General features: G+C 53.2%; 2 protein-coding genes across 47 annotated transcripts in view; one reads left to right on the forward strand and one right to left on the reverse strand.

Annotated features, from left to right (window-relative positions):
- Nucleotides 1–26518, forward strand: part of LOC126943623 (cytochrome b-c1 complex subunit Rieske, mitochondrial) — a 1156760-nt gene that overhangs the window by 964832 nt on the left and 165410 nt on the right. The window contains exon 1 of one of the 46 annotated variants that reach the window (XM_050772611.1): nt 1813–1816. The exons of 44 other annotated variants lie outside the window; for them this stretch is intronic. The gene's annotated coding sequence lies outside the window, so the exon portion shown is untranslated. Of the gene's footprint in view, nt 1–1812; nt 1817–7993; nt 7998–26518 lie in introns of those variants that run through there. One more of the 46 variants, XM_050772608.1, reaches the window with a different exon arrangement.
- The window catches only part of POP4 (POP4 homolog, ribonuclease P/MRP subunit), a 619906-nt gene that overhangs the window by 204043 nt on the left and 389345 nt on the right, over nt 1–26518 (reverse strand). The gene's annotated exons all lie outside the window — the stretch shown is intronic.

The raw sequence follows: 26518 nt of genomic DNA on the forward strand, positions 1-26518 counted from the left end.
GGATGAAGACAACATCTGAATGAGCCCGTTCCTAGGCCCTTCTCCGAGTCTTGGCTTGGTGTTTGCGGCTCCCCCTGCACTGAGCAGCAGAATGCAGGGTCTAAGAGTACCAGCTTTGACAGCAGAGAGACCTGGGCTTGAAGAATTCTAGCTCTGTGACTGGACACGGCCTGTGCTTTCTGTCTGGACTATTTCTCTCCCCTCCGCCCTTGGAAGCAAACTCCTATTCATCCTTCAAGACCCAGATGTCAGATGCCTCTTCTTCTAGAAAGCCTATCTGGCCCTCCATGGGCCACATGTGCAGGTTGAGCCATCTGCCTCCGGGCTGGCTTCTCTTCCCTGTGTGCTCCCCAGGTCGGAGGCCGTGTGGCTCTTGAGGGCCCACGGAGCTGGCAGCAGTGAACAGTGGATGGATGGACTGTCATTGTGTAGCAACAGGAGCCTCCCGACTCCCACCCATGCCCCCACAATGGGTTAGTCTGTAGGGCCCAGCCCTTTGTGTGGGCGCTCAGCACAACATGGTCACCCGCTAGCCCTGGTCGGGCAGCCTCTCCTGCAGCAGGGAGTCCAAAAGCATCCAGATGCTTTAAGTGCCACTGGCCAGGCCCTGCAGGAACCCAGCTCAGGGAGGAAGGACGAGGCATGTCTTTTCTCCTAAATGGGAGCTAACGAGTGTGGTTCCCCAGCTGCTCACTGTTGTCAGGGCTGTGCCCTGTCAGCTGGAAGCTCAGCCCGTGACTGCCTGTGGTAGGGCTTCTGGGGCGACGGGGTGACCTGCGGAGTGCCCAAACAGTCTCCACTCCTGGCAGAAGGCCTGTGCACTAGGCCCCCAGCAGAGACATCGGGAAGGAAAGAGCATCTGTGCTCTCCCGACCTGTGCTCCTCCCTCCCTGCGGGCAGGAGGGGTCTTGCCCTGCCTTTGCCGGAGGAGGTCCTTCCTGGGAGCCTCTACACAGCCAGGCTCTGCAGTGTGGGCTCAGGCGTGCACTGACGGCGGCCCCTCCACAGCATCCTCAGGCCCTCAGGCATGTGACGGTGCTTGGGGGACATCTTTTGGCTACAGGTCTGCCCTTTCTGGACCATGGCACTGGGTGTAGCTCCAGGGACTCCACTCCTTACAGAACAAAGGGAGGGGAATTATCCTCATTCAACTCCAGCCCAGTGAGATGCCTTCACATCTCCCCTCTAGGAGTGCCTGGGCTCCCTAGAGCCTATGACACAGGGGGACATCCTGGCTCTGCCCCTTAATGAATGTATGTCTTCACTCTCTGAGTCTCAGTTGTCTCATTCACAAACTCCGCATGATAATAATCACACTTGCCCGGGTTCTTGTGAATAACAACAAAAACCAAACAAAACCATTATGCAGAATGGAAAAACTCTGTGAGCACACAGCACTGTCCTTGTAGAGGCGAGTGGCCGGGCACCCACTGCATGGAGCACTGCATGGGATGTGCCGGCCACCACAGGCAGGTGGAGATAAACTTCCTCCCGCTCTGCTCACGGGATTTGATGTTGTGGTGAGGGAGGGGACAGACGCTCCATAAGTGATCCCAGGCACATGTCATTCAGCCAGTCTATGTGCATTTCAGGCCTCTAGGGGCCAGAAAGTGGCTGGGTATTTCACTCCCACCCCCAGGAAAGATGAGGCCACAGCAGGGCAAGACGCAGGGAGTGGGCTGTCTCTGCGAGTCACAGGAGTGGGTTCTGATTCCAGGTAGGCTTGCTGTATCTCCTTGGCAGATGCCATCTGGATCCTTACGGGCTGCAGGATGGATGGCAACAAGGTCTGGACATCACTGTGCAGTGAGGGGGGGCCTGGTCAGCCAAGCCATTGCCTGATGGGGATACCAAAAAGGGGCCTCTAGACAGGGAACTGCGGCTCCTCCCTATTCTGCCATCTTCTTATGGTCCAGGGGTATGAAGCCTTCCAGCCACCCAATCTCAAGGACAGAACTCTACCGTATTGGTCCTAAAAGCCTCCCCCTGCACCACCACCCCGCTGCAAAGATTAAGTCCAACTCTCTGAAGGTTATTGAGAAAGAGAGGCAAGTGCCAAGGGCTCTGGATTTTGCATCTGGGAGACCTTGGGCTGGTACCTTCTTCTCACTGGGCCTCAGTTGCCCCCTGAGTCAGATGAGAGGGTTGGACCAGACGGTAGCAGGCTTTTCATCTGTGACTTGCTTGTGACCATCAAAAAAAGGAGAAACATGTTAAAGCCTCGCCAGTCATCATTTTCCAAGTTTCCCCTGGATTTTTCCATCAGAAGACAAAACGTGATTAGACCATATGTTAGGCTAATTGTTCCCCAAACAGAATTTAAACATTCGAATCTGCTTGCAACAGGGAAGGGCAGGAAAGAAATGGTGTTGCGGGGCGTGGGGGTGGTAGGGGCTGGCTCTGCCCCTGGAATGTGCTGCAGGGGTACCTTTGCCTTTGGGGCCGTGGGGCTGCCTGGGGCAGCAGGAGGTCTGTCGAACTATATGAAAAGTCAAGGCTGGTGGGCCATGGTTATAAAGTCCACCCATCCACTCACTCTACAGGTAACAGCAGAGCAGGTAACAGCTCAAGCCTGGCCCGGCCCTGGGTGCTGGGAACCCAAGGATCAGGGAAACAGCTGAGGTCCTTGCTGCTGCAGAGCTCCCAGGCCAGCAGGAGAGACAAATGTCAGGATGGAAGGGGCCACACAGGGGCTGGGGGTGCCAGTTGAGGGTTAGGGGAGGCCTAAGGGATGGGGGGAGCCAGGTAACAAGGAGGAAGGGGCAAGTATTTCTGGAAGAGAAGGCAGAGAGAGTGAAGGCCAGGGTGGGAGCAGTGTGGCCACCGGTCCTGTAGAAGGCTTGTTGCATCAGGACCAGAGGGGTGCTGGGGAGAGGGGCCCAGGGTTGGGGGCTGGAGAGGTGGCTGGGGGTCCCATCACCTGTGGCAGGTGGGCTGCCTTGTCTGGGCCCTGCAAGTGATGAGGAGGGGCTGACAGCCTGCAGCGGGGGGTTGACAGGACACCTTTGAGCTTCTGTCCTGGCTCTGTGCCTTCCTCTGATGTGTGGTCAGGTACACAGAGGAGGTGCACCCCAGGGAGGGCCGTGAGCCCAGGAGTTATTGCTCAAATCCTCTTTTTTTTTGCATTTATTATTATTTTTAGTTGACCATAGTAATTCTACACATTCATTAGGTACAGTGATATTTTAATACATGTAGAAATGTGTAATAATCAAATCAGGGTAATTAGCGTATCCATCACCTCAAACATTTATTATTTCTTTGGGTTGGGAACATTCAAAATTCGCTCTTGCAGCTATTTGAAAATATACGATACATTGTTGTTAATGATAGTCATCTTACAGTGTTGTAGAACTCTAGAACTTATTCCCCCTGTCTAGCTGTAGTTCTATAGCCATTAAGCCATCTCTGGCTGTCCTCCCACCCTTCCCTGCTTCTAGTCATCACTATTTTACCTGTTCTTGTTTTTGTTGTTGTTGTTGTTGTTAGAAACAAGGTCTTTCTTGGTTACCCAGGTTGGAGTGCAGTGATGTGATCATGGCTCATTGCAGCCTCCAACTCCCAGGCTCCTGCGATCCTCCCGCCTCGGCCTCCCCAGTAGCTGTGACTACAGGCATGCATCCCACCACTACCAGCAAATTAAAAAAAAAAAAACTTTTTGTAGAGACGGGGTCCTGCTATGTTGCCCTGGCTGATCTCGAACTCCTGGGCTCAAGGGACCTCCTACCTCGACCTCTCAAAATGCTGGGGTTACAGGTGTGAGCCACAGCACCCCCAGCTTGCTACTTGTATGCAATCAACTTTTTCAGCTCCCACGTGAGTGAGATCATGCGCTATTTGTCTCTCTGTTCCTGGTTTATTTCACTTAGCATAACATGCTCTAAACATCCTTGCTACCAAGAATGAGCACGAAGAGGTGAGTGGATAGATAAAACGTGGTACTAATATACACACAGAGTGGAACACTTCATCCAAATCCTCCTATTGCAGGCTCAGGGAGGTGAGAGGGTGGGGAATTGATGCCGGTATGGGGGAGGCAGCAGCGGAGGCGGGCTCAGAACCCACGCCTGTGGTCTCCTGGCTCCCCGTGGCCCCCTCTTGAGAGTACTGGGCTGCGACCTGCACCCTCTGGTGTGGCGCGGCTGTCGCAAGTGGCTTGAATGGAGGGGTGCGGGGAAGGGAGGGAGCCTCCACCTCTGGTCCGGGATAGAGGAAAGTGAGGCAGTTTCCCCAGCAAGGCAGGGCCTAGGCTTGGCAGAGGAGTCTGAAGCTGAGGCAGGCACCCGCCAGGCCTTCCAGGGATGGGGCAGGTGGGTGGGGGGCTGGGGTGCGGGGCACTGCAGGCCTAGGAGCAAAGGCTACAGATGAATCTGGTGACTGAAAAACCTCAGGGAACAAGCGTTCGAACAGCCCCGCCATGGCAGATCGGGGACCGGGAAAGGCTGGGGATGGCTCAGGGACCTGCCTGCCAGGCTGCGCTGCCTCTCCCCCTCCCGTTAGCGCTGTCCCACCCCGCTGGGCGGCGAGCTGGAGGAGGGCTGACAGATGCATTTAAATATGGCTCGGTTCAAAGAATGAGCTTAATTAGGCATTTAAGCCCGTGGTTGTGAGTCCAGAGTTTTCCGATTTGGCGTGCGGTCTGGAATGTTGTGGAGATCGTTTACAGAGGAGCATCCAGAGAGTGGAAAGGGGTGAAGCAGATGGTCACATTGTTAGGCCTTACCCGCTCCTCGCAGAGGGAGAGCGGAGGTCCATTCCCCTGGCCGCTGGGCTCAAGCGGTGCCGCGCCTCACTGTGCGGAGCTCTCAGTCCCGGGCCTGGTCCCAGTCTCAGACCCAGGACAGGAAGACGGTCCAGACCTCCGGCACGCCCTGGGGTCTCCCAGAAGGTCAGGCTGGGAGGGCCTGCGCCACTGTGCTCCAATGCTCTGGGGCCATTGTCACACAGCAGGGAGCCTCTTAGTGACCTCTGCTGCGCAGACCGCAGCCTCCCGGCACCGCCCCCTCCCCAGGCTGGACCTGCCTCCCAGGGACCCCCAGCCACTACCCAGGACAGGGAGAAGGCTGTCCACTCGGCAGCCCTAGAGAGGGAAAGCTGCAGCATAGTATCTTGGTCCTGGGCTCAGGGGACATCAAAAGCCATGGCTGGGACCTAGAGGGTTTCCAGGAGGTGCGAGTGTGGTCAGGGAGGAGAGTGGGCACTCCTCGGCAGAACTGTGAGTGGCCTCCTCGCCCACAGGCTTGGTCCTCTCTGCCCTGGACCCCCATTTTCTTCTCCTCCTTGTTCCTGGGTTGCCCCTTCCTGTCTTTCCTCTCAGGATCTCTCTTCTGCCTCTATTTCCATTACTCTTTGCCCCCATTGCTGCTTCCTTTTCTCTGCCTCTCCCAGTCTCTGTAGCTTCAGGCCAATCCAGGCCCATTGTTTTCTCCTTCCTGGAGAAAGTCCTCCTTTCTAAGTCCCAGCCTGGCTTCCAAGCCCTATCCACTCAGCCCTCCCCCGCAGCATGTCCGTGGGCCTCTCCCCACCGGCACATTCCTGCTTCCAACCTTTGCTGGCCCTGAACACCCTCCCACTCCTCTCTGCCTTGTCCACATTCACACATTTCTGTGCCCCCACTTCTTGCTTCCTGGCATCCTTCTGGCAGGGCCAACATGCCAGGCTCTGAGGAGGGGGCCTGTGCACCCGCCCAGCGGCACCTGCCACCCTGCAGCACCCACCCAGCAGCACCTGCCTCTCCCTCTGAGTGCACAGCAGTGTATCCAGCATCGTCCTGCACAAAGACAGCTCCCTGCTGAGGAGGCGCGTGGGTGCCCTGGCTGAAATAATGACCCCCGTTCAGTGGATGCACAGATTCCAACAGGCCCCAAGAGGCAGGAATGAAACACGGCAGAAGCCCAGGGCTGGAGGCACTCCTGGGGGGTCCCGGGGGCCCAGCCTCCTGCTGTCCGGCTGAAAGGGGAGCACGTGGAAGGCGGGCCTCATTCCCTCCAGCGCAGCTCACCAACTTACCTGTGCTGCTAAGGAAAGCTATACGCCTCACCAGCAACGCACTCAGCTGCAGCCGCCTGGGAGGGCTGCCCAGGGGAGTGGCTCATGCAGCCCGACCCTGCCCCTGGGCCCTTCCATCTGGGGCTTGTAGCTGAACCTACCCTAGCTCTGTTCATGCGTGGCATCTCTGAATGAACGGTGTGATGCTCTCTGATGAGTTTCAGCCACTCTGAGAGGGCCTGCCTCCCCCCGAGGTGCCTTCAAAGGCCTCATGGAGGGCAGTGTGGGCACCACAGAGCGCGCAGGCTGCTTTGAGTGGGAGCACCGCAGATGCAGCCCTGATCTAAGACCTGCTGGCTGCTTTGTGACAGGGCGGGGCCGGCGGCAGACAGACAGAAGTTTGTTTTATTTACGTAGACACTCGAAGATGCAGTACGCTGAGTTTCTGGTGAAAGAAACGCTGCCTTTGGCAGGGCTGAGACTCACCAGAGACGGGACCCACCACTTCTGGCTTGGGCAGGAAGAGTTTCTGGGGCTGTGGCTTGGGCAGGGGGCAGCCCAGGGTGCACTAGGCCCAGCCTTCCTTCTCCAGGGCACTCACCTCTTCCAGGGGCCACCTGTTACCTGCCACTTCCTGGTGCCCCACAGGGCCTGTGTTGTGAATCGGGTTGTTTAGATCACCACCTGCTTCTGGGGACCGTGCAACTCCACAGGAAGGCAATGTTGCCTCTTATCTACCAGCCCTGTTATGAGTGGGAGGGGGCCTCTGGCCTCCATCACAGACAGAGGGGCTGAGGCTCGGAGTGGGCACGTGTCCAGGTGCAAGCCTGGAGAGCTGGATGGGATGGAGGGATCCGGTGATGGCTGTGCTGGAGGGCAGCCTCTTTTGCTGCGATTTGGCTGTGGGGTGGCTGGGAGCAAAAGGCAGTTCTGAGGATGGGTGGGCAGAGTTCCAGCTGCTCAATCTGTCACTGTAAATCAGTGCTCCCTCGATGTCACTGGGTTTCTGAGGGATCTGCTGGAGGGGCCAGTGCCTAAGTGAAGGGGGAGGGGACCAGAGCCGAGGGGCTCTTGCGGGGACTCGGTGGGTACCTCCTGACACCTGATGCTGAGGCCTCCCAGGGGTGGCGGGTGTCCTGCAGGCACAGGGCAGGGGCCGCTCTGCACCTCGGCTCTGTGCTCATCCATGGTCGGGTCTTGGCCAAGTTGTTTAACTGCCTTGGCCTCCTCCTGACCTATGAGAGGCTGACCATGACATCATAAGTGAGACCCTTCACTTAGCCACGCCAGGCCCACAGGAAGCGCTCAGCAAACAACTGCCATCCCTGTCATTGATATTCTCACTAAAGGCTCTCGCTGGGCACTGACAGAGCCACCGCTGGGCCCACAGCAGCTCTCATTTGGACACAAGTTTGGCTCCAGCCCATCTTAACTAACAGCAGAAGGAGAGGAAAGAGGCTGCCTTACAGCGTGATGGATGGAGGTTAGATACGTAGGGGACTTTCTGACGGGGTGGCCCTCTAAGAAAGATCCCATCCAGAGCTCTTTGAATGCAAGGGGGGTCATGGTGGGAGGAAGGCCAAAATGATCAAGGTGTACCCCCCCAACACCCAGCACCCCTTTCTACACCAGGTCCTCCTCAGTGGGAGAGGTGAGATGCGCTCAGGGTCTGGGCAGCTCCCTGGAGGCCCCTTTGTCTTGGCTGGGACAGGAGGGCATTTGAGGAGGGTCGGCTCCTATTTGGCTCCAGCTGTGCCCCCACCCTGCAGAAGCTGGCCAGGCTCGAGGGTGGAGATGAGGCTTTTGGAGGTCTCTCAACCAAGGGGAGTGGGAGGAGGGCGGGGTGGACAAGCTGGCTGGTCTAGAGCAAAGTGAGCTCCAGAGAGCTGAGTCAGCCTCCGGAGCAGGCGCTCAGCCAGTGGGCACCTGTACTCTGGCCCCGCACCCCTTAGGCACTCCATCATGGGATTCCTGAAGTCCTCTATTTTATCACGCAGGATATGGGGGGGTCCTGGGAGGAGAGTCTGTTAACACCAGGCCTGGCAGCAGGCTCCGGAGGCCCCCTGTGAGTTCTGTGTTCTGGACACACGGTGACGCGGCTGGAGGCCCCTGTGGGGTGGGGGTTGGGGGGAGCAGAGAGAGGCATATCTGGCTCGGGGTCCTGGTGACCATGCAGAGCGTGAGCTGGGCGCCACCTCCTCTCCTCCACTCTGCTGCCTCCCACTCTGGGCTGTCTGGAAGCTTAATGGGCATGGGGCTTCCCCATGGGGAATCTGGAACCCAGAGAGGTTGCGTGACCTGTGCAAGGTCACACAGCCTGCTAAGACCAAAGCCAGAGGCGAGCTCCCACCTTAGAGAGACTTGAAGCTGCTCCCGCTCCCCCGGGCTCTGTCTGTGATGACCAGGCATCGCCAGAGAGATGACAGAGCAGTGCCCTGCCTCCTGTTTCCGTCTCCCGATGTGAGAAACACGTTTTTCCTCCTACTCTGTCATCCCCAGAGACGGGGTTTGGTGTGTGGGAGGCACAGGCGTGTGGACTCAGTTTGTGGTGTGGTTTTGTTACTGTGACTGTCTCCTGCTGGTGACAGGATCCCAGGCCAGCAGCATGGAATTCTGCCCATCTCCCATGCCCGGAGGCCAGGCGGACTTCCAGGCCATGCTGTGTGGTTACCAGTGCTGCTGTAGGAGGCCATGAGAGCCTCTCAGGGGCTGTGTCTCCTGTCCTTTTTCCCCTTGGGCCTACTGGGAGCTCCTTGAGAGCAGAGACTGTGTGACTCATTATAACCCCAGGGTCAAGCACTCAGCACACTGCAGACCCTGTCCCCACCATGCCCACATCTACTTGTCACCCGTCGTTCCCATGCTCACTGTGGCCCTCTCTCCCAAGGGCTTCCTTTGGAGCAAGAGTGGGCTTGGTTTGTGTGGGGCAGCCCAGGAGTTTTGGTGACTCCATGTCCCCAGGAGCCAAGGATGGACCAGAGCGGGTCCGTGCGTCCTCCAGCCCGCCTGCCCCTGGGGAGACAGCCTAAGGCCTGCCCTGCCCACCTCCCCAGTATGCCCTCAGCAGCAGCCTGCTCATTATCACACGTATCCTGGCTGCTGTCGCTTTCCTCCCACGTGGGTGTTTCACCGTCTATACCGCCTGCTTGGATCCAAGTCCTTACCTCAGGGTCTGGCCTGGGGAAATTTGCAGAATGCTGGGGGATGAGTGTGGGGCTCAAGGGACAGGCATGTGAAAGGAAAATCCGATCTCAGAGTCCCAGACTCACTATGCCAAGGGCAAAGGGAAGCTTGGGAACTGAGTGCTTTTTTTTTTCTCTGAAGACACAGCTGCAGTGATGGAAGGCCACACGTCTCCCCAGGTGGCTTCCCTCACAGATTACTCACAAGAAAATTCCTTGTGGGCCCCCAGACCTTCCAGAATCCATACGCCCCCTCTAAACTAGCCCTCAAATGAGTTCTGTGGAATCTCACCCTGACAACGTCAATGACCGGCTCACCTTCACAGTTATGGGACAAAGACGGGCTGTGACATTCCTCCACCCACCATGAGACGAACGCGTCTGGCTTCTTCCTCTGCTCCATGCTTTACCTTATTTTACTTTATGTAAGGTGCAGATTTACTGAGCACAAAATGAATGCATAATTGACCGTTCCTCTACCCTCCTGCCACTGCAACAAGTGGACTCAGTGAGCACTAATCAAAGCCTCAGAAGCACGTGACAACTCCCCTCGCTACCTACCAGCCCTTTTTCTTTCTTTCCTCCTTCCCCTCCTGCTGCTCTTTCCCCTTTAAAGATCGAAGTCCTCCAAACCCTCTTTGGAAAAAGCACAGATCCTACTTGCGTCTCTTTTTCCTGGGTGTGTCCTCAACCTCAGCAGAATACACTCTGAGTTGACTGAGACCTGTCTCAGATGCTTTATGGTTTACAGGCACCTTGAAGAAGTTCTTGCTCTATGGGGCCGGTGGAGGATGGCCCTTCTGTGCACGAGGTCCTCTTCAGCCTCAGGAGGCCCCTCTGACTGGGGCGTGTGCTGATGTCTGAGCACAGATGCACAGCAGCCTTCTCGGTTGTCCCCAGCAACTGCGGGGGTTGGCTTTGTCCTCTGTTCTGTCCATGCAAGTATTCTAGAAACCTGGTGTCTTTTGGGGAGAACACAGTCATCTTGTTTTAGAAACTATCTTCCCCAGGGAATCACGGATGACAGTGAGCCTGGCTGTGCTGCCTCCACTGGGTGAATTCTGGGGGGGTAAATCGTATCACTATTGGCAGGTGACACTCCAGGCATTTCATCATTCTGGTGGATGGGCTCAGGTACAATTACAGAAGGCTACCTCAGGCTTGGAGATTGATAGGCAAGCGAAAGCAATCCTTAGAAACAAAACCAAACAAAACAGGAATTGCAGATGCATTTTCAATTAGATTGACTAAGCGGATGCCAATACCTCTGCCTGTGGAGAGGGGAATTTGTGTCTTGATGTCGTCTAGCAAGTCCCATTCGTGGAGGGCACAGCCTGTCCTCAGTCCTTTAACACCGGCTTGGAAAACAGCCACAAGCCCCAGGGAGCTGGAGGAGGCCAAACTCACAGTTTTCTAAATACAGAGAGAATCGCTGCCATCCTCCAAGAAGAGCAGAAGCCTGCACAAGGCTGATCTACAGGCGCCCACAGCATCTGTCTCCATCTCGGCTCCCTGCTTCCCTCCCACCACCCCTCCCTTCTTTCTTCTTCCTTTCCTTGCTTTTCCCTTCCTTTCTTCTTTCTTTCCCACCTTCTTCCTTTCCTTTCTCATGAAGAAAAATGGAAAAATGGATTACAGCAATAAATCTCAGGAAGGCTGGAAGTCGGGCATGGAACGATGAAGTTCTATCTGGGCAGTGGGATTGGGGTCTTCCTCCTGAAGGGAACTTGTGGGGTCTTCAGTGTTTTATCCCACCAACAGCTTGGCCGAGTGTGCACAGATCTGTGCACTATGGTAAGGCTAATCTTTACAGCTCTAGTAGTTCCTGGATGCAGACCTTGAGAAGTCAACTTGGAGAACGAGCTAAGCTTCCATTGTCCGGAGCCCAGGGGCTGGGACAGGCGGCACCCAGGCAAGTGTGGGTGGGAGGTGCACAGCGCTTGGGGAGAAGGGGGGCTCTCTCTGACAGAGGCCTCAAAGCACACAGGCCTCTGGAGCCTGCCCCCATTTATTCTCCACTCCAAAGCCCTCCCTTCACCTGTGCCCTCCCTTCTCCTGTTTCCATCTGGACATTGCTGGAAACCCCATGGGTGGAGGTTTTACTGCACAACTGTCTTGTGTATGGCTTTATTCCCAGAGCTTGGCACAACGTCTGGCCTGTAGTAGGTACCCAGGAGACATTGCTGAATTAGGAGGCCAGGCCTAGAGACCCTTCTCAGTTTCCTCTGGAAGGTGCCTAAACGCTGTGCCTGTAGGCTCTCCAGCTCTCTTTCTTCTGAGTCATTTTTCTCCAGGCAAAAGCACAGTCTCCAACAAACAGTCCTAAAGTCTGCACGAGACCTATGTATGAGTGCGGCCTGCCCAGGGTCAGGAGCTGGGTGTAGATCTCCCTCAGCCTGTCAGCTGAAAGCGGTGCATAATTAAATATCATTAAATGGACTCAGAGTCATCCAACTTCATTACCACGAGCGCTTGTTGCACTTGAGTAATTGCCGGGGCTTGGCAGGAGGAAGCAGTCTCAGGGCAGAGCCTCCTGTGTGCAGGGGGTTCCTGGGGCCTCCCCATCCCCGCCTTCCCTGCATCTCCAGCCTGGTTGTGTTGGGCCACATGCCCTCCCCTGGGGGCTCTGCAGATGGGAGGGGCCTCCCGAGGTGTTGAGCAGGGCGTCTGCCTGCACCCGTGCTTCATCCCCGCAGCCCTCCAGGAATACTACCAGCTCCCCCACTGTAGGTGAGGATTCCCACTCAGAGAAGAGAGGAACTGAGGCAGGATTTGAACCCAAGCCTAGCTGGCTCCCAAGCCCACATCCTCACAGGGCTACCCACGACCTCCAGATGGGGAGGAGCTGGGAGAATGGCTGAAGCCACAGCAGAAGTGCTGGGTCTGGAGTCCATCAGCCTCCAGTTCTGCAGGAAGCATGAGGCAGGCCAGGCCACTCTGTGGGGGAAAGGCAGAGGACCCTGCTGTTCTGAGGGCAGTGACTGGTCTTCAGCTCACCATGCCAGGCCAGAGTAAGCCAGCGGGGGCCCAGAATGTGGCAGGAACCACCTTTTCCCCTTCCCCTTGTGCTTAGAAAGCAGGCTGCATGATGCCATGTGTGTACATAGCTTGCTCACCGATGCCTCCAATTCCGTGTTTGAAATTCTACCCTTGGGGTTAAGCAAGTTCTGGTTCACATTTCTCTTAAAATACAGATCTTCCAGTCATATGTGGAGTGGCTGGTGGAGTCTTATCTCTCTCTCCAGAGTGTGTCCCCGGGGTGGAGGCCAGCCTTTCATCTCGGCACCAGGGTGCCCAGGGCCCGGCTGATCCAGGATGTTTGTTGAATGAATGAGTGATTGACACATTCTGGGCAGGTGAAACTCTGGGCTCCTGGGGTCGAGGAAGGAGGAGGCTGTTGATAGTGCACTCCCTGCTGTCACCAAGCTCCTTTGGGCTGAATCAGCCCAGGTTTCAGCCCTGGTCCCTCTGACGGGGAGAGAAAGTGTGTTGAAAAGGTAAATGCTTCTGTGTCTATGTGGTGTACTCTTCAACGTTCCAGCAGTTTTAGACAGTTCTCTCCCTTCCTCATTTCCAGGAGACTGTCTGACCCAGAGGAGTGCCTGGTTTCCCCCAGGACAGGGCACTCCCCTGTGCAGACAGGCGGGAATGGAGCAGAAACGGCCAGGGTGGGCGAGGTTATCAGCGGCATGAAGGCAGCAGCCGATTTGTTCACGGTCAAGAGTGAAGGAATGAATTTCCGAGAACCTGCATGAATTATGTGATCCTAGCGTTGGTGGTCAGACTGTGGCACAGGAAGATGGATCAGAGGGTCAAAGGGGCACACCTACTGCTCATTTCCCCATCCTCCAACCAATGGGCCTGCCCCAGACCTGCTCCCCTGTCCCTGGGGAGGAGGAGGAGGAGGATGGTCCAGACTCACGGACCTGAGCCTCTCTGGGCATACGTCCAGTCTCTGCCCTGCAGAGATGCCCTGGGCCTCCCATTTCAACAGCATCCTTCCCCTGATGTGGGAAAGAATTTGCTAATCTCCCTCACCTCTGGCTTCAGGTCCATGCCACCTGTTTCGGGCCTCCTGCGTTCAGGCTCCTGAGCACGGCTTCCCTTTTTGAAAACAGGTATTGCCTGTGTCCTGCACATCAGTGGCTGGACACTGATGAGTTTGTCTGTGAAATTCTACAGAAAGGCCTAGGGAGAGGCAGGGAGAGAAGCCAAGGAGACAGAGTCCCATGGGCTTCAGGGAGCACCTGCCCCAAGGGCTGTTTTAGGAGCCGGGCTGGCCCTAGGGTGGATTTCCATCCTCTCCAGTTGGGGTGGATGGCTGTTCCCTGGGTGCCACCCTACAGGCCGGGGACTGCAGCTGCCAGGACTAAGGAGGCTCAAGAACCCACAGAGAACTTAGGGGCTGCCCAGGTCTGAAGCAGGGGAACAGCGGGTGGGGAGGGAGGGAGGAGTTGTGGGAGTGAGCTCTGGGCAAGTTCTGCTTCCTCTAGGAAGGCTGTGCCCACGGGCCTAACGCTTCTATGCTGGGGTTCGGGATGACTGGAGCATGTGGGTGTGTGTGCACGCGTGTGTGTGCCTGTGATTCTGTGTGAGCCTGTGTTAGCTTCATGCCAGGACCTGACAGACAGGTGTGCCTGTGTGTGTGCATGTGGGTGTGTGTGTGCACTTGTATCTGTGGGGTTTTTTGTGTGTATTCTGTGTGTGCTCATGCCTGTGTGGATGCTGTGTGCACTCACATCTGTGTGTGTCCTTGTGTGTGCTCATGTTGTGTGTGTGTGCTTGTGTTGTGTGTATTTCTCTGAGTCCGCGTGTGTGTGTTCCCAGAAAACCGAGCACCGCTGCTCTCTCCTCAGGAAGTTGTTTTTCTTCCCCCACTTTGCTAATTTATCTTTTCCCCACGAGCTCCATCCAACACGGAAATGCGTGCCCTGTGGTGGCCCTTCGGTTTCCAAGGGAGTCCGGTGTTGCCTGCAGAAGCATCTTGTGAGTTGTGGGACGGGCATGGAAGGCCAGGCATGGGAGTGAAGTGTGAAGACCCAGACTTCCTGACTTCCAGACCCAGGTCAGCCTCCTGCCTCTTCTCCTGCTGAATCTTTCTGATCCTGTGGTTTCTCCTCCGTGAAATGGGGATGCTGATGGTTCCATAGTCAAAGTCCTGTGCTGATTCATTGCAACGATGACTGTTTAGCCCCAGCTGCAGGTGAGACATGGGGCAGAGGCTCTGGGGATGTCTGTTTTGGTCCCTCAGGGACAGCACACTGATGTTTGTTCTGGCGGATGTGCTGGGGAGACATACATTTTGAGTGCATTTCTAGTTGCATCTGGGGTCAGAGACAAAAGCTGGAATGGACTCAGGCCCTGGGGAATTCAGTCCGCATGGGAGAACATGCCATGTCACTTAATTTTATTATGATATTAACAGAAGCTAATAAAAGTGATGAGAGATGATAGCAGCCAGATGACAGCAGGTCACACCTGCTGAGGGCTTGCCGTGTGCCACCCTCTGAGCCATCTGCGTCACTGTAATCGGTCAGTCCCCAGCGTCCCTGTGACACCCCCACGAATTGGATTGTCATGCCCTTGTTTTACGTGCTGGAAAATGGAGCTGTACGTCTGCCTATGTGCTCCATCATTTATAAGAGGAAGTCAAGAGCGAATGTGTGGCCAGGCGTGGTGGCTCACGCCTGTAATCCCAGAACTTTGAGAGGCCGAGGCAGGTGGATCACCTGAGGTCAGAAGTTCAAGACCAGCCTGATCAATATGGTGAAACCCGTCTCTACTAAACCTACAAAAATTAGCCAGGCATGGTGGCGGGCACCTGTAGTCCCAGCTGCTCAGCAGGCTGAGGCAGGAGAATCACTTAAGCCCGGGAGGCAGAGATTGCAGTGAGCCCAGATCATGCCACTGCACTCCAGCCTGGGCAACAGAGCAAGATTCCATCTCAAAAAAAAAAAAAAAAAATTGCAATGACCCAGATTGCGTGACTCTACTCCAGCTTGGGTGACAGAGCAAGGCTCTATCAAAAAAAAAAAAAAAAAATTGAGTGTGATATGGGACAGCAGGTGTTGGCAGTCAGCTTGGGGCTTGGGCTCTGTTGTGTCTGTGGGTAGAGGCAGGCCTTTTTCTTGAATTCTCACCAAGTGCTGCCATGTTTCTTAGCTGCAGTGCTTTCCACATCGCCACGGTGCTTGTGATTCACTCCTTCTCTCCCTGGGTACTGTGATTGTCCAAGCCCACCAGGCAGACCCAGACCCCAGGGAGAGGGCTAGTGTTCTGCTCAGCAGGGACTGAGTCATAGCTGTTTGCCAGGCAGGCAGCTCGTGGACCAGGGACACCCGTTACGGCGTGAGACGCCATTTATTTATCGTTGCCTCTGCCCTCCTAGACGCAGATTAGTGACATTGCTTCTGACAGCTCTAAACATGCTAATGTCGTTACTGCTGAGCCCAGGAGTGCCCCTAGAGTTAAGGAGCTGCTGGTGCTTTGATTATAAACACCGTTTTTCAGAGGCGTATAAGGCTGCCATTTGAAATCACATTAGGCTGAAACTTGAGAGAAGTTGTCAGCTTGGCTGCATTGGGAAATAAAAATTTCAATAAAATTCTTAATTTGTGTCAAGCCTCGTCCTGGGGACTTTTGATAGGTTGAGGGTCTGGGCCAAGGGTAGAACCAGGATGCCCCGGGAGGAGATAGGATCTGAGTGTCCAGTGCCAGGGGACGTGTGGGACCTGCCGTTTTCCTGTGCACACTTGCTGCAAAAACGGCTTTGAGTTTCTGGGCTTTCACAGCTGGACCATTGTCAGAGGGTGGCCACTGTTCCCTCTGTTCAGGGAGTGTAGGCAAATGGCTTTATCAGGGACGGGTGCTTGTTTTTGACCTGAGATACCTTCAGAAGACCACCTGGTGAACTGGCAGTTTGCAATTAAATGAGAATGCTGTTTGTGCTCCCTTCTAGTTGGATTTTTGTGATTTTGGCCTTCCTTTTTCTTTTTCACTGGGTCTTTCTCTAATTTTAAAGGCTTTTGCTTTTGCCCCCTCCTTCCTGCTTGTCTGTTCCTGTCTGTCTGTGAACCTGGTGGCCTCTCCATCTGTGCCATCTGACTTCTGTCCCTTTCTCTCTGTCTTGAGTCTCCCCACCTTCCCCTCTCATTGCCTGTCTCTCCCTCTGTCTCACTCTCTTGTCTGCTTTATTCATTGAACAAACACTGACACAGCCCTTCATGCGTCCCAGGCATAGCTTTATGTACTTTACAAATATTAACTCATGTCATTCTCATTAAAAAAAAGAACAAAAACAAAAAACCACACAAATATAACTGCAATTGACTTAATTTTGCAGTTGAGGAAACTGAGGGACAGAAGTGTAAGCAGCTTGCTGAAAGTTCCACAGCAAGCAAGTGGCAGAGCTCAGAGTTTAAAATCTCCCAAGTCTATGCTCTCTTCCTCTGTGTCTTTCAGAAAAAAAAAGAAAAGAAAAAAACAGAACAGAACAAAACTAGACTGGGTAGGGTAGCTCACGCCTGTTAAGTCCAGCACTTTGGGAGACTGAGGCAGAAGGATTGCTTGAGGCTAGGAGTTCAGGACCAGCCTGGGCAACATAGTGAGACCCCTGTCTCTACAAACAACAACAGCAGCAGCAGCAAATCCCACTAAAATAATAAAATAATAAAATCTCAGTAAGTAACGCCTGGCCACCCAGACTCAAGGCTGCGGCAGGCCTTTGCACTGGTGTTTGTCCTGAGGCCTCCAAAGCCCTTTCAGCCCCCTCTGCTCATCTTACTCTGGGAGATCATCTGTCTACCTGGCTAAACTTCAGCCTCAGCATTTGGGGTGCAGAGAGCCTTTGCAGGTTTGGTGGGGGGAGGTCTGGGGAGTCAGAGGCAGGTGGCAGGCTAAGAGGTGAGAATCACCAGCCCCTTTTCTGCAAGATTCTAGCTGATGTGTGGAGAAACCCCTGGCAAAGCAGAGGGTCCCACCTACCTTGCAGCTGGGGTCTCCCCAGGCCTGCCCCATGGAGGGCCATCCTGCTCCCCACCCACTTCCCTGCCCCCAGTAGAGTGAACCCCAGGAAGACTGAAGCCTTGATACACCGTGCTGCCTCCTCTCAAAAGCCTCTTGTAAGTCTCTGGATCAATAGCGCAGCTCTGCCAGGGCTCAGCAAGATACCCCGCCTGTTTAAGTAACAGAGTTTGTCACTGATATATATATATATATTAAGGCACGAACTATGAATCCCATTTAAACATGAAAAACTAAGACCTAGAGAGGTAAAGCAATTTGTTCAAGGTCATCCTGCTAAACAGTGCTGGTGCTGATATTTCAATCCAAGCCTGCTTGACTTCGTTTCTCAGTATGTTTCACTTAGCCCCACACCAAGGGCGTCTGTGACATAGGGGAATAGTAAGGTAGATTAACTGCTATAACAAATAACCCCCAAATCCTTGTAGCTTAGCACAATACAAGTTTACTTACAACTCCTGAAACAGACTAATGTGGGTCAAGTAGATCTTCCAGGTGGATCTTCCAGGCAGTGACTCAGGGACCCAGCCTCCTTCCACATTGTGGCTCTGCCATCACCTTGAGCCACAGGTTCCTCTGCTGGGTTTGTATATCTACCCAGCAGACAAGGAGACAGTGGAGGGTCAACTGGAAAGTTGTAGCAGGCTGGGCGTGCAAGCAGAGTCCATCACTTCTGCTATACTCCATTGTCCAGAATTCAGACACTAATGGCAAAGGAGACTGGGAAATACCTAGTTTTGTGCCCAGAGGAAAAGAGAAATTGTGAACAACCTTCTGGTCTCTTCCACAGGAGGCTTAGTGTGTGTTTTCAGTCTCACATCCTATGACTTCTCTGTCACTATCTATTATATTGTATTGTATTGTATTATTTGTTCACTGTTTTCCTCCCCTCCCCACCCTTTCCCTGGCTCACTGTAAGCAGAGAGTACTTCCCTGCCCTACTGACTTTAGTCTGAGCTACGTGACTTGCTGCAACCAATGGAATGCATGCAGATATGTATGTCACATCCAGCCAGAGGCTTTCAATGTAGTTGAACCTGGACTCTTGCCCTCTTGCCTTGCACTTAGAGAAGAATGTGCTTCAGGTAAATACTGCTCCTCCAGACCGAGTCCTGAAATGAAAGACATGCCAGCAGACCTTACTTTGGCCAGCAGTCTAGCATAGAGACATCTCAGCAACCAGACAACCTGTGAGCAAAGAAATGAATCCTCATTGTTGTAGGCTGCTACTGTTAGGAGTTGTTTGTTACGCAACATTGGCATTAGCTAACCTGAATAACCTACTGGCATGATAGCGTTATGGCCATAGTCCCTGAGCACACCCTGATCTCCTGCACCTCCATGATGTCACTTCCGTGATGACGTCTTCTGTTGCACTGTTGCCCTTTTCGCTCTTTCTTTCTCTTTCTCTCTCTTTCTTTCTTTCTTTCTTTCTTTCTTTCTTTCTTTCTTTCTTTCTTTCTTTCTTTCTTTCTTTCTTTCTTTCTTTCTTTCTCTCTTCTTTCTCCCTTTTTCCTTCTTTCCTTCCTTCTTTTCTCTCTCTCTTTCTTTTCCTTCCTTCCTTCCTTCCTCCATTCCTTCCTTCCTTCCTTTCTCTCTTTCTTTCTTTCTATCTTTCTTTCTTCTCTTTCTCTCTCCTTCCTTCCTTCTCTCTCTTTCTCTTGTTCTCTCTCTTTCCTTGAGAAACAGGGTCTTGCTCTGTTGCTCAGACTGGAGTACAGTGATGCTCCTAGATCCTAGCTCACTGCAGCCTCAAACACTTGGGCTCAAGTAATTCTCCTGCCTCAGCCTCCTGAGTAGCTGGGACTACAGGTGTGTACCACCATGCCTGGCTAATTTGTAATTTTTTTTGTAGAGATGGGGGTCTTATTATGTTGCCCAGGCTGGTCTCAAATTTTCCTACATTAGTGGGTCCATTGCTAGCCTCAAGCAATCCTTCCACCTCAGCCTCCCAAAGTGCTGGGATTATAGACATGAGCCACTGTACCTGGCCAAAGCCTTTCTTTATGATCTCTTCAAAGTCCATGCCAAAGATGGACCCTTTGACAGAACTTCTCTTAATGTTCACAATTCTTAGGGTCTCAGAAGGGGCAGAGATAGCCAATACTTGAGCTCCAGCTTTGTCCACATTTTGCCTGAATGATCCTGTATTTCTTCACTTGCTAGAGAGTACAGCTTTTGGAGGCAGGAGCTGCACTGGCTTCCTCTTTCCTCTAGCCACTACTCCTGTGCCCCACAGGCAGTAGATGGTCAGACAATGTTTGCTAAACTGGATTGACTTGAATGTCTGTCCCTTTATAATGCGAGGCCCATAAGGGCACATCGAGAGCTGGCAGGCATCCCTGGCAGCACCGGGCTCCATGCTTAGAGCTTTGATGATGGATCTGTCATTGCCCACGAGGATGAGAGAGGCTGGGCTACCTCCAGCACTCTTGGCTGGAGGCCTGGCTTAGCACAAACGTGATCCCTCTCACTCTCCCCAAGCTCTTGGCATCCGGAGCCTGTGTCAGGAGGGAATGATGCAACCTCATACACCTTGGTCCAGACATACCTTGGAGAAGCCAGCAGGCTGCATTAGCAAAGACCTCTGACTGCCAGCATCATGCTCCTACTGTGGTTCTCAGAGCACAGGTTGGAGCTGGAGTTCTGGTCCTGTGCTATAGGGAAATGTTTTTCACAACATGATGCTTGAGGCTGCCTCAGTGTTGGCATTTGTGGACCTGGTGACAGGAGCTTTTCTGGGCTCAGCCATGCTCCTCCTAAAGTGAGTGGTTCCCGGACCAGCCCTGGACAGTGGTGGCTACTTAGGCCCTATGAGACCTTGGTCAGCTAAAGGCTATAGATGCATGTATGCATCTGAACCACATGCACGAGAGTTGGGCAAAATGTGAGGTTGCTGGACAGCAATGCAGTGAAGACTCATCTGCTCAGTATCTTACTAAAAACAACTCAGCAGTCATAGAAGGACTCTCCTGCTTCCTCCATGCACAGAGAGAAACGCGTGACACAGACTTAGCTTCTGGGGGGACTCGGGTTGTATTAGTCATCCATTGCTGTATAATGCATCACCCAAAGTTAATGACTTAAAACAACAATCAATATTTATTTCTTACTTTTTTTTTTTTTTTTTGGCTTTTTCTTTCTCTTTCTGACAAATGTTCCCGTCATCCAGGTAGTGAGTATAGTACCCAATAGGTGTTTTTCAGCCCATGCTCTCCCTCCTCCTTTCCCCTCTCTAGTAGTCCCTAGTGTCTATGGTTCCCATCTTTATGTCCATGTGTACTCACGGTTTAGCTCCCACTTATAAGTGAGAACATGTGGTATTTGGTTTTCTGATCCTGCATTAGTTCTCTTAAGACAATGGTCTCCAGCTGCATCCATGTTGCTGCAAAGGACATGATTTCATTCTTTTTGATGGCTGTGTAGTATTCCATGGTGTAAATGTGCCACATTTTCCTTATCCAGTCCATTGCTGATGGGCACCTGGGTTAAACAATGAACACTGATTATCAGCCTTTCTGAGTGAAGAGTTTGTGGGTCAAGGATTCAGTGGCTTGGCCATGGGGTTCTGGCCCAGGGTTTCTTGTGAGGTTGCAGTCACATACCCTCACCTAAGGCTGGAAGATACACTTGAGGCTCGGGGGAAAGCCACCTGAGGCTTACCCATATGGCGAGTTGGTGTTGGGTGCTGGTGGGAAGGAAGTCTCCATTCATGACTCTAGTCTCCGAGCTGCTTGAGTGTCCCCCTGACCTGGCAGCTGGTTTCTCTCAAAGTAAGTAATCCCAGAGAGAGGGCTCCCAGCAGAAGCTATGCTTTTTATGAGCAGCATTACTCCCATACATACAGCATGAGCCATACAGCATTCACTCCCATCACATTCTCCTAATAAGGATCATTACGCATGGCCCACACATGGGGAGGGGGTTAGCTCACCTTGCAAAGGGAGGAAGGCCAAACTCTTCATGAGGATATTTACAAATTACCATATAGTGGACAAAAATAAATAGCTTTTAGCATCTGTGTCTATCTATCCCAATCTTTACACCTTCTTGCTCCCCAACTCCAATCTGGAACACAGAGGTCCTAGGGCCCAGCAGAAGCCTTGGGAGGTGAAGCACAGCCCACAGGGACCCACCAGTGCAGGAAAGTGACAGATACTTGGGAGACCCTTGGCAGCATATGTGGATGCTGTACAAAGTTGAGGACTCCAGCAGGGCCGTGCATCTGGAAAGGCTGCGCCTGGCCTGAGAGGTTTGGCTGCATCCTGAACCAGGCACTGACAAGGGCACATCTGTAGCTGAGCTACAGGTGAGTTGCAGGAAAGGCACCTGCCCTTGCTGAGCCCAGCCCTGAGGAGCTGCAGGAGTGCAGGGAGACAGCCACATGGCTGGTCCAACCTGCAGGAGGCCGGAGGAGCTCCGGGCCAGTGCCTTCCTCCAATGCACCATGAAACCAGGGCCGAGGGGAGAAAGTGACATGCTCAGGATCACATGGTGAGCTACAGGTGATGGTCCTGTAGTGAGTCACAGGGCATGGGGGTGCCTAGAGTTTTTCACTCTGCAATGCTATCTTTCCAACGGAGTGCCCAGCAGAAGCGACTCCTGGCAGATACAGAAACCAGGTGGAGGCAGAGGAGAAAACCACAGTGGGGGTGGGGTGTCAGAATGGCTTCTCCTTCCAGTATGGGGATGCACGCTGAACACTCAGGAAGAAGGGGCTGCCGGGAGTGCGGAATTCAGTAGAAATAAGGTGACGGACACAAGGCAGACCCATGAGCCAATCTTTTAAACCAAGATACAAAAAACAAGCCCAGTAAATACAAAAGAAATATTGGCCCAGAAAACAAACCATGGCTGTTTATTAGACTAAAGCACACACAGCTGTGCTCTGTAAATGGCAGTGAACTATGGTAATAGCTCAGTCCAGCGCTCATCGAGGAGCCAGCAGCACCCATGGCGTGAACATTTTCTTAAGCATCTCACATTCTGCGCTGGCAGAGGGCTGGGTTTGGTTCCCTTGGCCTTGCACCATGTCCAGCCCAAGTGGTGTCAAACTTGGGGTCTTTGGGGAGGCAGCCAATGAAGAAAAGACTGCAGAATTGCTTAAGGGGTAGAAGCTCAGTTCCTGTCCTGTTGAGTATTCCCAGGGATCTGCTGAAGGCTGTGGAAGTGGCTGGGATTCGTCTTTGGGATAATTGGGGGCGGAGGACAGAACCTGCCCAGGCCGGTTTAATTGGGAAAAGGACACAGGGGCAGTTCGGGGACCCTGTGAGCTGGACGCAAAGCCAATCTCCCCAGGTGGGACTTGGCAAAGCAGCCGCTGTCTCCATCTTCCCTTCTCTGTCTCTCCTCTTCTGTCACTGCAGTCTGGGCTTCGCTGCTCCTTCTTCAAGGTGGAAATGACTATCTCAGCCCTTCGTCCCTCCCAGCTCAAGCACAGGAAAGACCGACGAGGGATTGATTCCAGCCTCAAGTTCTCAAATGGGAGGATGCGGTTGGCTCAGTCTAGCACAGACCATGGGTAATTTCCCTGGTCCCCCAGGTCCCACGACCTCAAGTGGTCCAGGTAGCTGTGCCAGTGGAGATGCCTGTACCCCGGCTTCCCTGGTCTCATCTCTGCATGGGCCCTGTTCTCAGACAATGGGGTGCCTGTTCCGCATACTTCTTATAAAGGGGCTGTCTCAGGTACTTGTTGATAAAATTCTCAAAGGCATTTTTTCCCCAGTTGAACCAAGGCAGCTTTTGCATCCCAAGCTCTCTGTTTATGGAATACTGAACAGGCACATTGAGGAGGTCATTCCTGGAGAGGAGAGGAAGGCACCCTTGAAGCCACATGTTTAAGGACCTGGTCTGTAAGAATGCCGAGGCTGTCCCACTGAGGACAGGGCTTTCAGCCCCTGATTTTCCCAGGGGCTGGTTTTTCCCTCAAGTCTATTTAAAGAACATTAAAATAGACTTGAATTTTTTGGAAGTCCTAGGCGGGAGGATCACTTGAGCCCAGGAGTTTGAGGCCAGCCTAGACAACATAGTGAGATCCTCAGCTCTACAAAAAAAAAAAAAAAAAAAAAAAAAAAAAAAAGCCAGGCATGGTGGCACTTGCCTCTAATCCCAGCTACTCAGGAGGATGAGGTGGGAGGATCACTTGAGCCTGGGAGGTCAGGGCTGCAGTGAGCTATGATCGCGCCACTGCACTCCAGCTTGGACCAGAGAGCAAGACCCCATCTCTCTAAAAATGAAAAAAAAAACAAACAAACAAAAAAAACCAGCAAACATATGCTGATCTTGGAGGAAGTAAAGTCTGGGGACTTCTTCCTCCTCCCTGTCAGTGACATGTGTGAGGGCCATTGCTGGAGTGGCTGGGGAAATTGCCATGCGTTCTGTTTGTAGGTTGCAGCCAGAGACAGGGAGGGCCTCGCACACCAGGCTAAGAAAGTTAGATTCCGTTCTGTTGGCAGAAAACAGGTATGTTGAAAACATTATTTTAGGATGGTGGATAACCCACGCAAAGCTGGAGCTCTGCCAGGCTCCCTCAAAGCTCTGATTCCATGTTCTAACAGAGAGTGGTGTCCTCAGCGGGCATGTACATTAGGCATCTGTGGAGTCCCTGGAGGTGCCTGCTACTGCTCCTGGCCCATTTCCCCCTCCTAGGGATTGGAGTGCTTGCTGGGTGGTGTGCCCTGAAGGGGCTGCGCCTGGCGATATGTGGGTGGCCTTGGCACTCCCAGCCCTTCAAGAGGCTGATCCTCGTCCTGTGAACTCTTTCTCCCAAGGGACATCCCCACCCCAAACATGTCCCATCCACCTCCTGCCACCCCCTCACTCCCTTGGTTCAGGACTCCATGTGCTGGTGCTGGAATCCGGTTTCGAGGCCCATTTCAGCACCACCCCTCACCTCCAGTTCCTGTGTCCACCCTGGGCTGCCTCCCAGCACTTAGACTTCTAATTTCCACCCCTAAGTAACATCAGAGTCCCTTTTGTCTTGGGTGGTAACTTCTGTCCCAGACGTCTGTCTGGTGGAATCCTGCCTCCAAAGTGGGCCTTTGTCTGTGCTGGGTTAAAATACTCCAGAGGCCGGGCGCGTGGCTCAAGCCTGTAATCCCAGCACTTTGGGAGGCCGAGATGGGCGGATCACGAGGTCAGGAGATCAAGACCATCCTGGCTAACACGGTGAAAGCCCGTCTCTACTAAAAAATACAAAAAACTAGCCGGGCGAGGTGGCGGGCGCCTGTAGTCCCAGCTAATGTAGTCCCAGCTACTCGGGAGGCTGGGGCAGGAGAATGGCGTAAACCCGGGAGGCGGAGCTTGCAGTGAGCTGAGATCCGGCCACTGCGCTCCAGCCTGGGCGACAGAGCGAGACTCCGTCTCAAACAAAACAAAACAAAACAAAACAAAACAAAACACTCCAGAGCCTTCCCACCACGGTGTGGGGCTTCAAACTGAGGTCAGAGGTGGGACTTGACTCTGCAGGCAGGGCTCAGACACCGGACCAAATTGAGGACTAGCTAAAACAGGGACGGGGCGGAACCAGCTTCCCATCAGACACGCCCACCAGAGTGCTGTGTCAGTTTACCATTGCCATGGCAACACCCGGGCGTTACCACCCCTTTCTATGGCAAGGAGCCAAAAGTTATTACCTCTACCCTAGAAATTCTGCATAAACCGCCCCTTAATCTACATGTAATTAAAAGTGGGTGTAAATCTTACTGCAGAACTGGCCTGAGCTGCTGCTGTCAGCATACTGCCTGTGGGTAGCCCTGCTCTGCGGGGGAAGTCACTGGGCTGTATCATTTCAAGAGCTGTAACACTGCTGCTTCTATAGAGCTGTTTTCTTCTACCCTACCACTGGCTCACCGTTGAATTCTTTCCTGGGTGAAGCCCCACTTTGGGGCTCACCTGTCCAGCATCAAAACCCCCATCACTAGTCCAGCAGCCAATGGGGAATAGAAATAATAGCAAAGGCCACTTGTTCAGCTGTCATTGTGTGCTGGCAGTGAATTCAATGCCTCGTGTGCATCATCTCAGTGAATCCTCAGAACAGCCTTATTAGGTGGACATTCTTATCAGCCTCGCTGTACAGAAGCACAGAGAAATGAATTCGCTTTCTGAGTTCCCAGAACTCTTAAATGGCAGAGCCGGTATTCAGATGCAGATCTGTCAAACCGCAGGGCTCTGGGCTCTTCACCACTCTGCTGGGTGAAGGATATTTGGGCCAGAGTCTTGGAGGATGGCACAATTAAAAGAAAAATTTAATTTTGCAGTAAAGCTGTGCTCTATAATAAAGCCCTCAGCCTCTCACAGGGAACGGCATTGTACACGGGTTACTCACGACATTGTCTGTTCACTGCCCAGTGTTTCCAGCAAAGCTGTGAGCTCCTTGAGTAAAGGTGGCAGGTCTTATTCATATTCATGTCTCCAGAACCTGGAATGGTGTCTGGAACTTAGTAAGTGTTAAATACCCCAGGCTGGGCACCCAATCCAAGCCAAGTCCACATTTTCTGGAGCTAGTGGTGGAAAGTGGGAGCTGTTTGGGTACCGGGGTTGCTTGGCTTGAGGAGGTAAGCCTGGGGCAAGCCTTCCTGAGAGTGAAGTCAGCTAAGAGCAGGCTGTAAGTGGAGAGAGGTGGATGCCCAATGGCATCTTTAAGCACCTGGATCGAGCTTGCCTGAAGCTTGGATCCACCTCTTTTTATTTGCATAAGGCAATATCTTCCTATGACTATCTGAGCGGTTTGAGTTGGGCTTCCGTCATTTGCCATCTGACTAATTGGGGGATCTGCAGTACCTGCTTTGATTGAATGGAAACTCAGCAGAATCATGAAGAGGCCAGCCCTGCCTCCCATCCCAGTTCCTGGTAACAAGCTCGGAGCCCTCTTGGCTCCTTTTTTTTTTTGACTGAGTCTCACTCTGTCACCCAGGCTGGAGTGCAGTGGCGTGATCTCAGCTCACTGTAACCTCTCCCTTCAAGGTTCAAGCGATTCTCCTTCCTCAGCCTCATGAGTAGCTGGGATTATAGGTGCCTGCCACCGCACCCAACTAGTTTTTGTGGTTTTTTTTTAGTACAGATGGGACTTCGCCATGTTGGTCAGGCTGATCTCGAACTCCTGACCTCAGGTGATCTACCCGCCTTGGCCTCCCAAAGTGCTGGGATTACAGGTGTGAACCACCGTGCCTGGCCTTTTTTTTTTTTTTTTGAGACAAAGTCTCACTCTGTCACTCAGGCTGGAGAGCAGTGGTGCAATCTGGGCTCACTGCAACCTCCACCTCCCAGGTTCAAGCGATTCTCCTGCTTCAGTCTCCTGGGTAGTTGGCCCAGCACTTCGGGAGGCC

The sequence above is a fragment of the Macaca thibetana genome, chromosome 19 (genome assembly GCF_024542745.1).
Source record: "Macaca thibetana thibetana isolate TM-01 chromosome 19, ASM2454274v1, whole genome shotgun sequence".
Classification (NCBI taxonomy): Eukaryota; Metazoa; Chordata; class Mammalia; order Primates; family Cercopithecidae; genus Macaca; species Macaca thibetana.